This window comes from Pongo pygmaeus, chromosome 12, assembly GCF_028885625.2.
Source record: "Pongo pygmaeus isolate AG05252 chromosome 12, NHGRI_mPonPyg2-v2.0_pri, whole genome shotgun sequence".
Lineage (NCBI taxonomy): Eukaryota > Metazoa > Chordata > Mammalia > Primates > Hominidae > Pongo > Pongo pygmaeus.
The window spans coordinates 93217991-93231567 of NC_072385.2; the positions used below are offsets into that span (position 1 = coordinate 93217991).

General features: G+C 38.1%; 1 long non-coding RNA gene across 1 annotated transcript in view; it reads right to left on the reverse strand.

Moving 5' to 3' along the window:
* Nucleotides 1–12912, reverse strand: part of LOC129030430 (uncharacterized) — a 46549-nt gene extending 33637 nt beyond the window's left edge. The window contains exons 1-3 of the long non-coding RNA XR_008500650.2: nt 12854–12912; nt 11041–11221; nt 5620–5726 (exon numbers count right to left, since the gene is read on the reverse strand). This is a non-coding gene — a long non-coding RNA (uncharacterized LOC129030430). The remainder of the gene's footprint in view (nt 1–5619; nt 5727–11040; nt 11222–12853) is intronic.
* Nucleotides 12913–13577: the final 665 nt, after the last annotated feature.

Here is a 13577-nt window from a genome sequence, read left to right on the forward strand (position 1 = left end):
TGGCCTCCCAAAGTGCTGGGATTACAGTCGTGAGCCACCACACCTGGCCTAGAATATAAATTATTAACGTGTGTGTTTTATTTATCTATTACATCCACTGCCTGACTGATTCTGTTTTAATATTTTAATGAATCAACCATGAGTTGACCAACCATGTGATCTTAGGCAAGTTAACCTCTGTGGATCTCTATTTTATCACTTAATAAGTAATCTCATCCCCTCACCCACTGTGAGCCCTTTGAGCCAAATCCTGGCAAGAAAATATCATTTTCTTGGCATGAAAAGTATACTAAAGTCGAATTGGACAGATCCCAGAAGGAAAGATTCAACTGAAAGCTATTTAATGAAGGAACTTTTTATTGATGTTGGGGCAAGGTTCAGGGACCAACAAGAATATATGAGGCACTCAGGAACTCTGATATCAGGAAACTTTTATCACCCCTACACAGAAAGAGATAAGGGCGAGGGACAGTGTTAATGAAGCCTAGTTGAAGGATGGAGTTGTGGATGTGGGCCTGTCCAAGAGTAGTTGTGGCCATAATAAGAACAGCCACTGCTAGGACCATGGCAGGTAATGAGATGAGAGTGGAAGGGATCTTGTACACCAATCTTCCTCTTTTCCCAGCTGTCAATTTCTTTCCAGCCTCTCACTGGCTGAGCACATTTGAAAGCCAAACGGCAAGGAAATCCAGGTGATTTTGCTTTTGAGGTCAATCTTCCAGGCCGCTGAGCAAAGTATAGGAAAAGGAAGGATGGATCTAGAGAGGCAAATGGGGAATAATGAGAAAGAGAGAAAAGATTCATACAACTAACTCTTCAAGAAAACCATAAGATATTGAATTGAGTGGACGAAAGAAGTGACTCTAATGAATAATAATGTGGGCCAGATATGAACAAAAATAATTCAGAACATGGAGTACTGAGACACGGGATTACAGAACCGTGGAAATAATGGCAAGGAAGGATGAAGGAACTGAGCAAAGGGAAATACAGTCTAGCCAGAGGCTCAGGCCTGACTCTTTTGCCATCTTTCACATTTATGTCCCCATCTGTATTTGAAGAGCAATAAGACCCTTTCCAGTCAAAAAATTAAGTGAACTCCATATTAACATAAGTTTATGTAATGCTATTATAACTGTAATAAGATACCTTTCTACCACAACTCAGAGACTCGGGTCTCATATACTCTATTTATTGAAAATGAAACCACCTTCACAAAATTATAACTGAGGAAATTATGACCGAAAGAAATCAGACCTAACTGACTCTGTCTTGCTTCTAACCTTTAAGCTGTCCTTGCTCATTCCTGGGCATAGGCCGAACTAACTTTGGGAAGGAATTCAGTTCATGGTTTGACGCTGAAACAAAATTGATAACAGCCCTTTCCCAAAAAGACCCCCTTCTTATCTGGGGTCAAGTCTGCCTTTGCAGGACTAACAAATTAGCTACAAGATTAGAAATTACAATTTAGGGGTCATGCAACCTCTGGCTCCAAGAGTCTGAACCTCCTTAAATTGCTCCTGGAGATAACATCACTATTGTAAAACCTAAGATCAGTGCTTGAAATATTTTGCAGACCCTGCACTCCATGGATCAGCTCACACCACCCAGACCAGTAATCTGACCCAAGAACAGAAGACATTAAGAAAACCTAACTTCAACCCCCTGTGATTCCATCTCCAACCTGACCAATCAGCACTCCCCACTTCCCAAACCCCTACCCACCAAATTATCTTTTAAATCTCTGATCCCCAAATGCTCAGGGAGACTAATTTGAGTAATAATAAAACTCCGGTGTCCCACACAGTTGGCTCTGCATGAATTACTCTTTCTCCGTTGCAGTTCCCCTGCCTTGGATATATCAGTTCTGTCTAGGCAGCAGGCAAGGTGAACCCTTCAGACAGTTACAAAAACTCTATGATCTAGAAGTATGAAACCAAATGAAATTTGGTATATCCAATATCAATTGAAAGATTCTTCATATTGATACACATAATTACTATTGATCTACTATCTACAGAGAATTTACTCTTTGTTAGGGGAGATTAGAGGCTTTATAGATCTCACTGTCTCATATTATAAAAACAACACATAGATGATATTATAATGCATAACTTTCTGGAAGAGCACCTGTGGCCTAAAGAGAAACATAACACAAGTAACACACCCTACATGGCACAGATAGAAAGTGGAAAAGCCAGGGTTCACATTCAAGTCTCTGACTCAGCAGCCCTTAGTCTTTCTCCCATATATTGTAGTCTAATGAAGCAATGGAGCTGCCTATAGATTAAAGAAGTAATATTGATGAATTCTATGTTTAGCTATAAGAACACGAATGGAATTTTCTAATTACTTAGGAAAAATATCAGAAGAGATGGAAATGTTGAGCTAATTGGTTTATGGAAATGAGATAGCTTGGTTAGGCAAGAATTCATGATATCGAATGGGTGTTTATTACGGAGGGAGATAAGCCTCACCTAGAGTACTTGGGAGAGCAGGCTGGACCTGAAAAGTGTGGTTTTCACAGAATGGAAAGATTGGTGGTGAGATTGTAAAAGGAGCTATTTAGCCATGAGCAATTGTTCTTAAGAAGGTGTGCTTTGTAAGTCTGCCTTCCCAGCAAACCTCATGCAAATTCTTTGCAATATTTACCTACTTGTTTTATTGACTCATACAATTCTTTATTTAATTTAAAAAGCATTTTCTACATCCCATGCCCACTTGTAGGTTCTGGAGGATATACAGTCAAAATGACACACTCTTTCACCTTCACAGAGTGTTTATATCTAGTGAGAGACACAGAGTCATGCCCCAGCGAATGTAATCCTGTATGACAGGTGCTAGGATATTTTCTGAGGATGCCTTGGAAGTACAGATAAAAAAATATATCTTTATCATTAAAAGGTTGGGAACATTCCTTTTAAAGATCTTGAAGGATGAAAATTAACTGGGTAGAGAAAAAAAAAGTAAGATTTTAAGTAGAAAGAATGACACCTATGGAGACCATGAGGACAGAGGCAATTTTTTTTTTTTTGGAAATCACTTTGCTTTATTGCAGAAACCTCAAAGACTTTTACTGAATAGCTAACAGAAGGCTATGGTATGTATACAACAGAGTCCTCTTTTCAAAGAATAGCAATCAGTTTCTATTTTCTGTTCATTCAAATAAAAGCTATGTTCCTGATGGTTTTGAAAGAACATCAATACTTTTCTGTGTGAGCTACTTTGTGTGAATGAGTATATTTAAAAAGTTTAGGCCAGGTGCGGTGGCTCATGCCTGCAATCCCAACACTTTGGGAGTCCGAGGCAGGTGGGTCACTTGAGTTCAGGAGCTTAAGACCAGCTTGGGCAACATGGTGAAAATCTGTCTCCACCAAAAATACAAAGATATCAGCAAGATGTGGTGGCACGCACTTGTGGTCCCAGCTACTTGGAAGGCTGAGGTGGGAGGATTGCCCGAGATTGGGAGGTGGAGGTTGCAGTGAGCCGAGGTCACGCCACTGTACTCCAGCCTGGGCGACAGAGTGAGACCTCATCTCAAATAATAAAATAAAATAAAATTTAAATTAAAAAAAGTTTAAATGACAAGACAAAACAGATAGCTGTCTTGTATGCGATAGACCTTAAGTGTGAGATGGGGCATTCTGGTTTTTGTGTTTTTTTTGAGACAGTCTCACACTGTTACCCAGGCTGTAGTGCAGTGGCGTGATTTCTGCTCACTGCAACCTCTGCCTCCCGGGTTCAAGCAATGCTCCTGCCTCAGCCTCCAGAGTAGCTGGGATTACAGGCACCCACCACTATGTGTGGCTAGTTTTTTGTATTTTTAGTAGTGATGGGGTTTCACTATGTTGGCCAGGCTGGTCTTGAACTCTTGACCTCGTGATCCACCAGCCTCAGCTTCCCAAAGTGCTGGGATTACAGGCGTGAGCTACCGCGTCGAGCCCGGGGCATTCTTTTTTTTTTTTTTTTTTTTTGAGATAGGTTCTCTCTCTGTCTCAGATGCTGAAATGCAATCGCATGATCATAGCTCACGGGAGCCTCAACCTCCTAGCTCAAGCAATCCTCCAACCTCAGCCTTCTGGGCAGCAGGGGCTACAGGCGCACACCATCATGCCCTGCTAATTTTTTTTTTTCTTTTTTAATGTATAAGTGGGATCTTGCTATGTTTCCTAGGCTGGTTTTGAACTCCTGGTCTCAAGCCATACTCCCACCTCAGCCTCCCAAAGTGCTGGAATTACATGCATGGGCCACCATGCCCAGCCAACAAGATTTTCTTTATGTTATGTGAACTCTAGTTTTGCAAGATTTTAATAAGTATTCCATGAAGAAAAAGAAATGCAGTCAAATAAATTTGAGAAATACTGGGTTAAACACCTGAGGTCAGGAGTTCCCTGGCCAAACCCCGTTTCTACTAAAAATGCAAAAGTAGCCAGGCGTGGTGGCATGCTCCTGCAATCCCAGCTACTCAGGAGGCTGAGGTGGGAGGCTGAGGTGGGAGAATTGCTTGAACCCGGTAGGCAGAGGCTGCAGTGAGCCAAGATCGCACCATTGTACTCCAACCTGGGTGACAGAGTGAGATCCCATCTTAAAAAATAAATAAAAATAAAAATGAATAAAGAATGAAAGACACTTGATGGCATGATACACATTACAATATGTACCATAATGTTAAGTGCCATTTACCTAAGTGTGTTTCTCAGAACATTAGTTCTATATAACATCTACTGTAAAATGTTCCAAAGTTAAATATATTTGAGGAATGTTGCACCCTTACCCTTCTTTCAGAAATGTATGATAATATTAGAACATTAAAGGCTCCAACAAGTTCTGGAAGAGGCAAACATTTTGATGTGAGTGGAGAGGAAGGTGTTTATGGCACAAGGATGGAAGATAAACCCAGAGAAGCAGGCAATGCCAAATCTTGAAGGGGTTTGTATACCTTGCTCAGGAATATGACCATAACCGTGAATCTGTGGGAAGCAGCTGAATGATTTAAATCAGCAGAAAGATAAAATCAGACCCAAGCTTAGTAAAGACCACATTGGATACAATGTGAAAAGGAGCAAGGAGGACCTCCAGGCAGAAGGCCCAGAGACCAGTTGATTAGGTTGGTTCCAAACCTGAGTGATTGTGTAAGTGGTTATGATAATTACAGATATGGGAGCAGAGGAAGAAGAGCAGGCTGAATTAGAGAAAATAAGGATGTTTCAACTTAATTATTTTTCCATAAGTTCTCATCTTCTTTCCTTTAACATGTTAAGAAATAAAAAAGGTTATATATATATATATATATATAAAAAATTAATAAAGAGTATATATAATTGTGGCCAAAAATGTTTATTTTTTGGCCCTGAACCTAACATAGGCTCCTAGGGAACTGTGTTTATTTACATGCACAGAAGAGGCAGAGATGAACCAGTCTAGCCCTTAGCGACAAGAGCGGTGATAGTCACCCATTCTCACCTCTTGCTCACTGATCCCATCCCCCATGATTTCCAAAAGTAAGAAGGCACCTCTTCACACTCACTTAGTGACAATATTTGCAGGAAAAGAGACCTAAGTCTTTATTAGGAATGAATGAACTCACCAAGAATATGGTTTTTACTTGGGTACACTTACCTTTTGCCAAGTAGTGTCTGTTATGCCAAGATCCACACTAGCAGGCAGCATGCAGGAGGAAAAAGCAGCTTCTCTGCCACTTCGGAATGGCTTTCTTTCCTACATCACTGAAGATAAGAGACATTGTTGATTTTATTAGGGTAGTTCAATTAGCAGAGCAAACAGATTTCTAGACTGGAGAAAAGGCTAAATGACTTGTCCTTGATCTAGAGAAATTACCTAGGCAACCAGCACTTCACTTTCTGTCATAAATAGGCCTGGTGGTGAGTGATGTGTTATTTAAATGAATGAGTCCCAAACCTAGGTGAGTCTGATGTGGTTTGCGAACCACTGGCACAAATATAGATCATAGGAAGCTTTTTAAGTGCATGTAATTCATTTGGCCAAAAAAGGGGGGATAAACACAGCCCAGGAAAAATATGTGGAATCAAGCAAAATGTATAATATCTCAGTAAACAATGTATAGCAATTTGAAGAAAATATAATAGTATTGTAACAAACAATGCTTGATGACAAAAATGTTTGGTTATTTTAAGGTATGACTCAAATGGGGTAACAGTTATAACACTTTTTTTTTTTTTTTTTTTTACTCTTCTGTAGCAAGCAGTGTTCTTTGGCTGCAGTGTGAGAAGCAGACTCTAAGCAGAAAATAAAAATTGTGGAAAGTCATAGGGTGGTTTATAGGAATAAAGGGTAAGACAATGAGGAAGCTGAGTAGAGACATGAAACATTTAGCTTTAGAGATCTGAGTAGTGGTACCAGACAGAAGTTTCTCATAGGAGGACAGTGAGAAAAACAAGCTTCTTTTTAAGTCAAGTGACAGCTTTTATCAATGATATTCAAAGAGGAAAGAGCCTGCCTGATGAAGAATAGTATTTAAGAAAGGGAAAACATGTACTTTAGAACTCCTGTAGCAGAGTTGATCAACATCCTTGCACTTTAGAACTGATTCCTTAATAAATTATACTTATTTAAAATTGGAAAGAGCCCAATGAGTATTCTATACAGAGAATATACCAGCCGGCCATGGTGGCTCACTCTTGTAATCCCAACACTTTGGGAAGCCAAGGGAGGGGATCACTTTTAAGCCAGGACTTTGAAACAAGCCTGGACAACATAGTGAGACCCCATCTCTACTAAAAAGTTAAAGCCAAGCCGGGTGCTCTGGCTCACACCTGTAATCCCAGCACTTTGGGAGGCCGAGGTGGGCAGATCACAAAGTCAGGAGATCAAGACCATCCTGGCTAACACGGTGAAACCCCATCTCTACTAAAAAAATACAAAAAAAAAATAAAATTAGCCAGGCGTGGTGGTGGGCGCCTGTAGTCCCAGCTACTTGGGAGGCTGAGGCAGGAGAATGGTGTGAACCCAGGAGGCAGAGCTTACAGTGAGCCGAGATCATGCCACTGCACTCCAGCCTGGGCGACAGAGCAAGACTCTCTCTGGAAACAAAAAAAAAAATTAAAAATTAGCTGGGCATGGTGACACATGCCTGTGGTCCTAGTTACTCGAGAGGCTGAGGTGGGAGAATTGTTTGGGCCCAGGATTTCAGGGCTGCAGTGAGCTATGATCACATCACTGCACTCCAGCCTAGGAAACGGCAACACCCTATCTCTGATTAAAATATAGATATAGATATAGATATAATCTTAAAAGAAGGCAGCAAGAGAAGTAATAATAATACTTTAAAAAAACCTGGATATACTACCTTTACATTAATCAAAGTGATGCAAAAAGGCAGGTAGAGTGCAATGATAAGCTCACTAAGGCTGGTAAGCTACAATAGGTGACTGGAGGAAAAATAAAAGAAGGAAACAGCTTTTAAGTGGAAAAATAAAACTTGCTTTGGTCAGAATTTAAAATAAACTCAAAATTAATTCTTTTTGATGCGTATGAAATCTTATTAAAATGAATACCCTTTACTGGATCATGACGATACTCAACCCTAGTCAATGGATCATTTTAGTTAACTGCTATTTAGTTCAACAGAAATTTCAGACAGTAATTTGGATGATGCTTTGGTGTTGTCATAGAATTAAATCCAAAAGCCTTTATGATACAATGATAGAGTTTATAAGAGTAATTGCATGAGTAGTATGTCATTTTCCTAATACCACAGTAGGCAGAGTATTTTCATTGTGGGGCCTAGTATTCAATTATATACTTATTATCTATTTGGCTTTAAGCAGGCATTTTAGCCTTTTTGATCCTTAATCTCCTCATACACATGGAGACTAGTAAGTAATTACTAGCCCTGCCTAACTCACAGGGTTGCGAAGTAAGTCAGGCAAAATTATTGGTGGTAAAATCACTTTGCAAACTACACAGCATCCTACAAATGTAAGGGTCAATTATATTTATGTTGACATATTATTTAATAATGAGCATTAGGAGAGATGTAATGCTTTGAATTTCCTTACTAGAGATGATAAAAGCAGTATTAATAGAATTCAAGTTGTTAACAATCATTTGGAGTAATGCTTCACAAACCAAAACAACTTTTTTAAAGTTACCTTCAATGTATTAAGTATATATTGTATGTTGTTAAAAAGTAATTTGAGTCTGTGATACATGAATCTTCACAAGCAATTTCTTTCTTAAGACCATGTGAAAAAACAATTTTTAAAAAAGCTGCAAGCCTGGGCAACCTAGAGACACCCTGTCTTTACAATTTTTTTTTTTTTTTATTAACCAGGCATAGTGGCATGTGGCTGTAGCCCCAGCTACTGGGAGATTGAGATGAGAGAATCGCATAAGCCTGGCAGGTTGAGGCTGCTGTGATTTTGCCACTGCACTCCATCCTGGGCAACAGAGAAAAACCCTGTCTCAAAAGAAAAAAAATAACTGCAGTTGCAACAACACCATTGACATGACAGAGCGTGAGCATAATTAATACTGCATACAAATATAATCTCAAAATATTAGAAGCAGATTCACTGCTCAATTGTTCAGAAAATGATAGGGTATGTTTCTTTTGGGTCAAATTGCTGAGAATTTTTAAAAATTGCCCTTAAATAGAAACTGCACTGTATTTTTATCTGGAGAAAACAGTCTGTGGGAACCCCCTTCTGCCTCCTATATCTTGGCAGTGGAAACTACTGCCTCAGATTAGGACTATTTATTTACTGACACCTGTGGCAACAATGTGCTTTATCTTGCATAAATCCTAATATCATAAGAACTCCGTTGTACTTTAGTATGGTATATCATCCCAAAAACAAAAATCTTGATGTGAAATATAAATGCTTCAATAGAATATTGTTAAATAAAATATTTCTATAATGCCAGAGAGTCTTATGCAGTCTCTTCACCAGATGTCACTTTGGAATAAACCCTCTGCCATTTCTGAGTAAAAGTCACTGGACCTTTCAGTGAAGTGATTGAGTTAAAGTCATCCCCTTTAATTTGTTACTGAGAGCATTCAATAGCATATAGAAATGTCAGGGCTGGGGCTTTTAATGGTGTCCCTAGACAATGTAGCAACACTTCGTGGAGACACTGCCCAGGTGCCTCATTTCTGTAGGTTTAGGGACCATTCCCCTGTTGTTTTTCAGGCTCACAATAAGAAATTGAAGTTAGTCAAATTGCTAAAAACTTCACCTACAGTGAGACCTGATCACTTTCCAGGTTTCTTGATTTGTTAAAGCACACTGGCTAAGATTCCAAATGTCTACACATGAAGACTAAGTTAGACCCATAAATTGCTTCGGGGTTCTGAAAAGAAAAACGCTGTATGAATACCAAGCAGTGATATTATCAGTTTATCTTATGGCAATATCTGACACTTCTCAAGCCTACAGGATTACACACATTTTAATAAAAGTAGTGTTCTATAGAACTTACTTTCATATAACTACATTATATTTTTATGTTTGGGGGAATGTAGGTGGTAGTAAAGATATTTTCTTTTGACGTCTTCCCTCCAATGTTTCAAATGCATTAATACTCAGTGGGTGAAACTGAAATACATTTTATTCTTCAGAATCATTCTCTTGTGAGATCTCAAATGATTGTTAAATCAGGGTTGAGTGAGCTGCAACTGGATGTGTCATTCATTGATTTTTTTTTTTTTTTTTAGTAGTGATTTGACATTTCTATGCATGTTAACACCCTCTTTTGGTAATAAAACACTTGAGGCCAACTCTTTCTCTGTTCTGTCTTGAAGACCTGCTGTTCTTTCTCATTTTTCAAGTGCTTCATGAACAAATAAAGTAACCTGACATCGTTGTTAAGAGGAGTGTTTCAATACTCTGGACTCACTGATTGTGCTCTGAATAATTTGCCTCGCTTTTTGCATTATAAAAGCAACCAGATGAAAAAGAGCCTTACATCTAAGCATAGAAGAGTTCTAACAAGTGTAAAGGCTTCCCAGGCTCCAGCTTGCCTCCCAGGATTCTAAAATAAGTGCTTAAAAAATGGCATTGTCTAGTGAGACTGCTAGTTGGGGAGGATTGGGTGAAGAAAATAAGTGGATGTTAATCTCCCGGAAGTCAAGAACTTCATCTTATTTACGGTTGTACTCCATGTTGTGATGGGCCTCATCAGCGTCTTACGTAGTTATAGGAACCAAAACAGAAAAAGAAAAAAAAAAAAAACTATTTCTGAATCATCAAGTGGTCTTTTTTGTAACATAAAGAGGAGGGAAGGTTTTCCAAATGAAAATTATACTGGTAAGAAATCCTAAATGAAGCACAAAATATGAGTTTGGGGAATACTGTTTATGTAGTTATTTGTCTGTCTGTCTTTCTGTGTCTATGATATTTGTGTGTGACATACGAGGTATGACTATAAGGAGACTTAAAAAGCACACAGTTTCGACAGTTCATATTGTGACCGTGTGGTTTAACTTAATAAGGTATGCTAAAGTGCTTTGCAAACTGTAAAGTATTATCCAAATATGACACATTGCAATTATAGTTTGTCCTACAACAAATATTTATTGAGCAGTTCCTAATGTCTATATCAATAAAATAACTACATTGGTAGGGACCAGGAAGAATACAATGACTTTACCCATAACCATACAACTACAGAAAAGAGAAAACAATGAATATAAACATTGATGACTGACCATAGAGGAAATGTGTATTAAACAATACTTAACCAGGAGGTATGCTTACCCGTCCAATATACAAGTTGGCTTTGTAATATATTGACTCTTTTATTCTCAATTGTAATATATTGAATCTTTTATTCTCAATTGTAATATATTGAATCTTTTATCCTCAAAGCGCCACTTTATCATTGTAATTTCAAAGCATAATAGCTCAGAAGTTTTCATTAAGAACAAGAATAAGAATAAACAGAAGGACTTTTTCTGTCCTTCACAAACAGTATCGCAATCTGTGGATGCAGTGTAAACGCGGCTGCAAAAAGAGAAGAGACGTGAAACTTTCAAGACAGCTCTCAATAACTGCATACCTGGAGTGACTATTGATTGTGTTTCCATTTATTCTCAGCTTCAATCACTCCGTCTTGCAGTTGGACGACACCTCTCATTCAAAATAAACCTTCAGTTCTTGATTGTTCCATATCAGGTAGCTGCCATTTCCAGACATTTCTTGATCAGAACACATTGCTTTGAGTTTTTCCTCTTTACATCCTTGATACAAATGCATAAGCACAGGGATGACACACTTTGGAACACTATGAAACACGTTCCAGAACTTACCAGTGTTATTTCACTCCGTAACAAGTTAAAAACAAATCACAATGACTAATGCTGTCACTGATGAGCTATAGTTGCCATTTACCTCTATCTGTGGATAAGACATTTGTTGAGTATTTTGGCCCAGAGATTCACTTCCTCTGTCAAATGTGGTTAAAATTTTACATGCAGGATGAAAAGACCAAAGAAAAGCAGAGTGATTTACTGAGCTTGCTTTCCCTCAGAAAACAGCCTCATTAGAGTAGTTTGTCGACAGTTCTAAACTCTCTCAAGATAAGCACTGGTTTGGAAAAATATATGTCTCCATGTAATGTCTGTGCATTTAAAAATAATATACCTTTTTCCTGTATTAATAAATAGCATAGATGTCATGTTTAATAGTTTATGGGTTTAGGTGGCTGTGATGAGTTTCCAGACATCCTAAAACATGTTTAATAACATGGCATTTTTGCAGGCTTTTATTTTCCTTTGGTACCAATGGCTGAGTGAGTACTGAGAGCTACCCTGCCTTATCAGGCTCACCATCGCTACTCAACTATCCTGAATTAGTACCAAACTAACCTATCTTATTCAATCTAGCTTTAACTAGCTTAACAGGATGCCTTCTTATTTATCAGTGTCTTTAAATCACCCTAAGAACAAAATGTTCCCTGGGGTTCATCTAGGCCACTGAGAGAGAATGCTTAGGTATTCCAGCATTTTTCCCTCCACTCACTTATCCAGCAATTCCAATCAAAATATCTTTGAATTGCCTACCTTTATTTTAGCTCATCTCTTCAAGCTCTTTCTGTTACAACTCAATGAAACAAAATGCAAAACAAAGAACTAACATGCAAAAAAAATTACTTTTCTTCATTGTACTTTATTTAGCATTAATGTCTCTGCGTGTTCTATAGAGATAGGCCCATGGACATAATCAGACCTAACTAGGCTGTCTGCATAGGAAGCTAGAATAAACATTAAATGATACGTTAGTATAAGTAATTAGTAAAGGCTTTCAGCACTGATTTTTATAGTCAATATCCAATGACAATCTCATTAACTGCACAATAAGAATGAATTAAGGGAAATATCATTTCACAAATATTTATTTAGGAACTTATTTAAGAATAAGAATACTATGTTAGGTACTATAAACAGATTATAAATTTCATAATAGCTGCAGTTCCTGAGCTCAGGAATATGCTAATTCAGTTAAAAAGGAGGATCTCCAGTTCCAATAGAGAGCAGAAATAATTGAATGCTGGGGTTTTTCTGTTTTGTTTGCTTTGTTTTGATTTTTTTAAAATGAGTTATAGACTTAAATTCTTTTTGTCTTCTCCTAGAGGGAGGTCCCTTTGTACCACACAAAGGCAAAAGAGTCTCAGTGGGGCTGTCTATTCTATTGTTCAGGGGCTCATAAATAGAAGCTTGAGCAATATCCTTGCAAATAAAGAGAAAACATTTCTTGCAGATCATGGGACATGAGTTTGGAATGAAGTGGAAGCAAGAGAGCCTCTCATTTACCATGACACAAAAGGGCAAAATTAAACTCTGTGAGGCGATTTAAAAATCAGGTGAGTTTACCAAGATCATCTCCATGGTTTCTGCCAGGTCATTTAGATCCAAATTCACAATAATGACTTGATCATTTAATCTGAAATACAAAAATACATAATGCATATTATCAAATGTTTTAACAATACCAACAACACATGAATCAAATGTTTCTATTATTTAAGGCTATTAGAATTTTTTAAGAGACTCCTGGATGCTATGTCTTATGGTAACTACAAGGATTCTGGTTTCCAATGCTTTGGGCAGAATTTAAAATGCAAGTGATCATATAAGCACGACTAGCTGAAACCTGAGCACTTCATTCTGACCAGTGATTACACACCACTATATCTCTCTCCCTCCTCCTTCTCCTCTAATATGTTTCATATTAGATTGAGTAGCTAACTTGGAAAGTAAGTCGTCCCTTTAGGAAAAACAAAAATGTTAGGTATTTTCTTCCAGAGAGTACCAAGTGAGAACTCAACAGACTACTTGTCTCTGCAAACATGTGACTTTATGATTACTCCAGTATTCTATCATCATCAAATCTCATCAACCAGAAACATTAAATCTTATAGAAAACAGCAATCTTGATAATGTCATAACCGCTTCATTTAACACACCCAAAGTCAAAGTGCTGAGCTTGCTACACGGGCACTTTGGTCTTCTACCACTCCCTTCCATTATTCTAGGCTTCAGACAAAGTAAACTGTTCACAACTGCCAAACAGATTCTGTACCATGTTGCTTCTTGG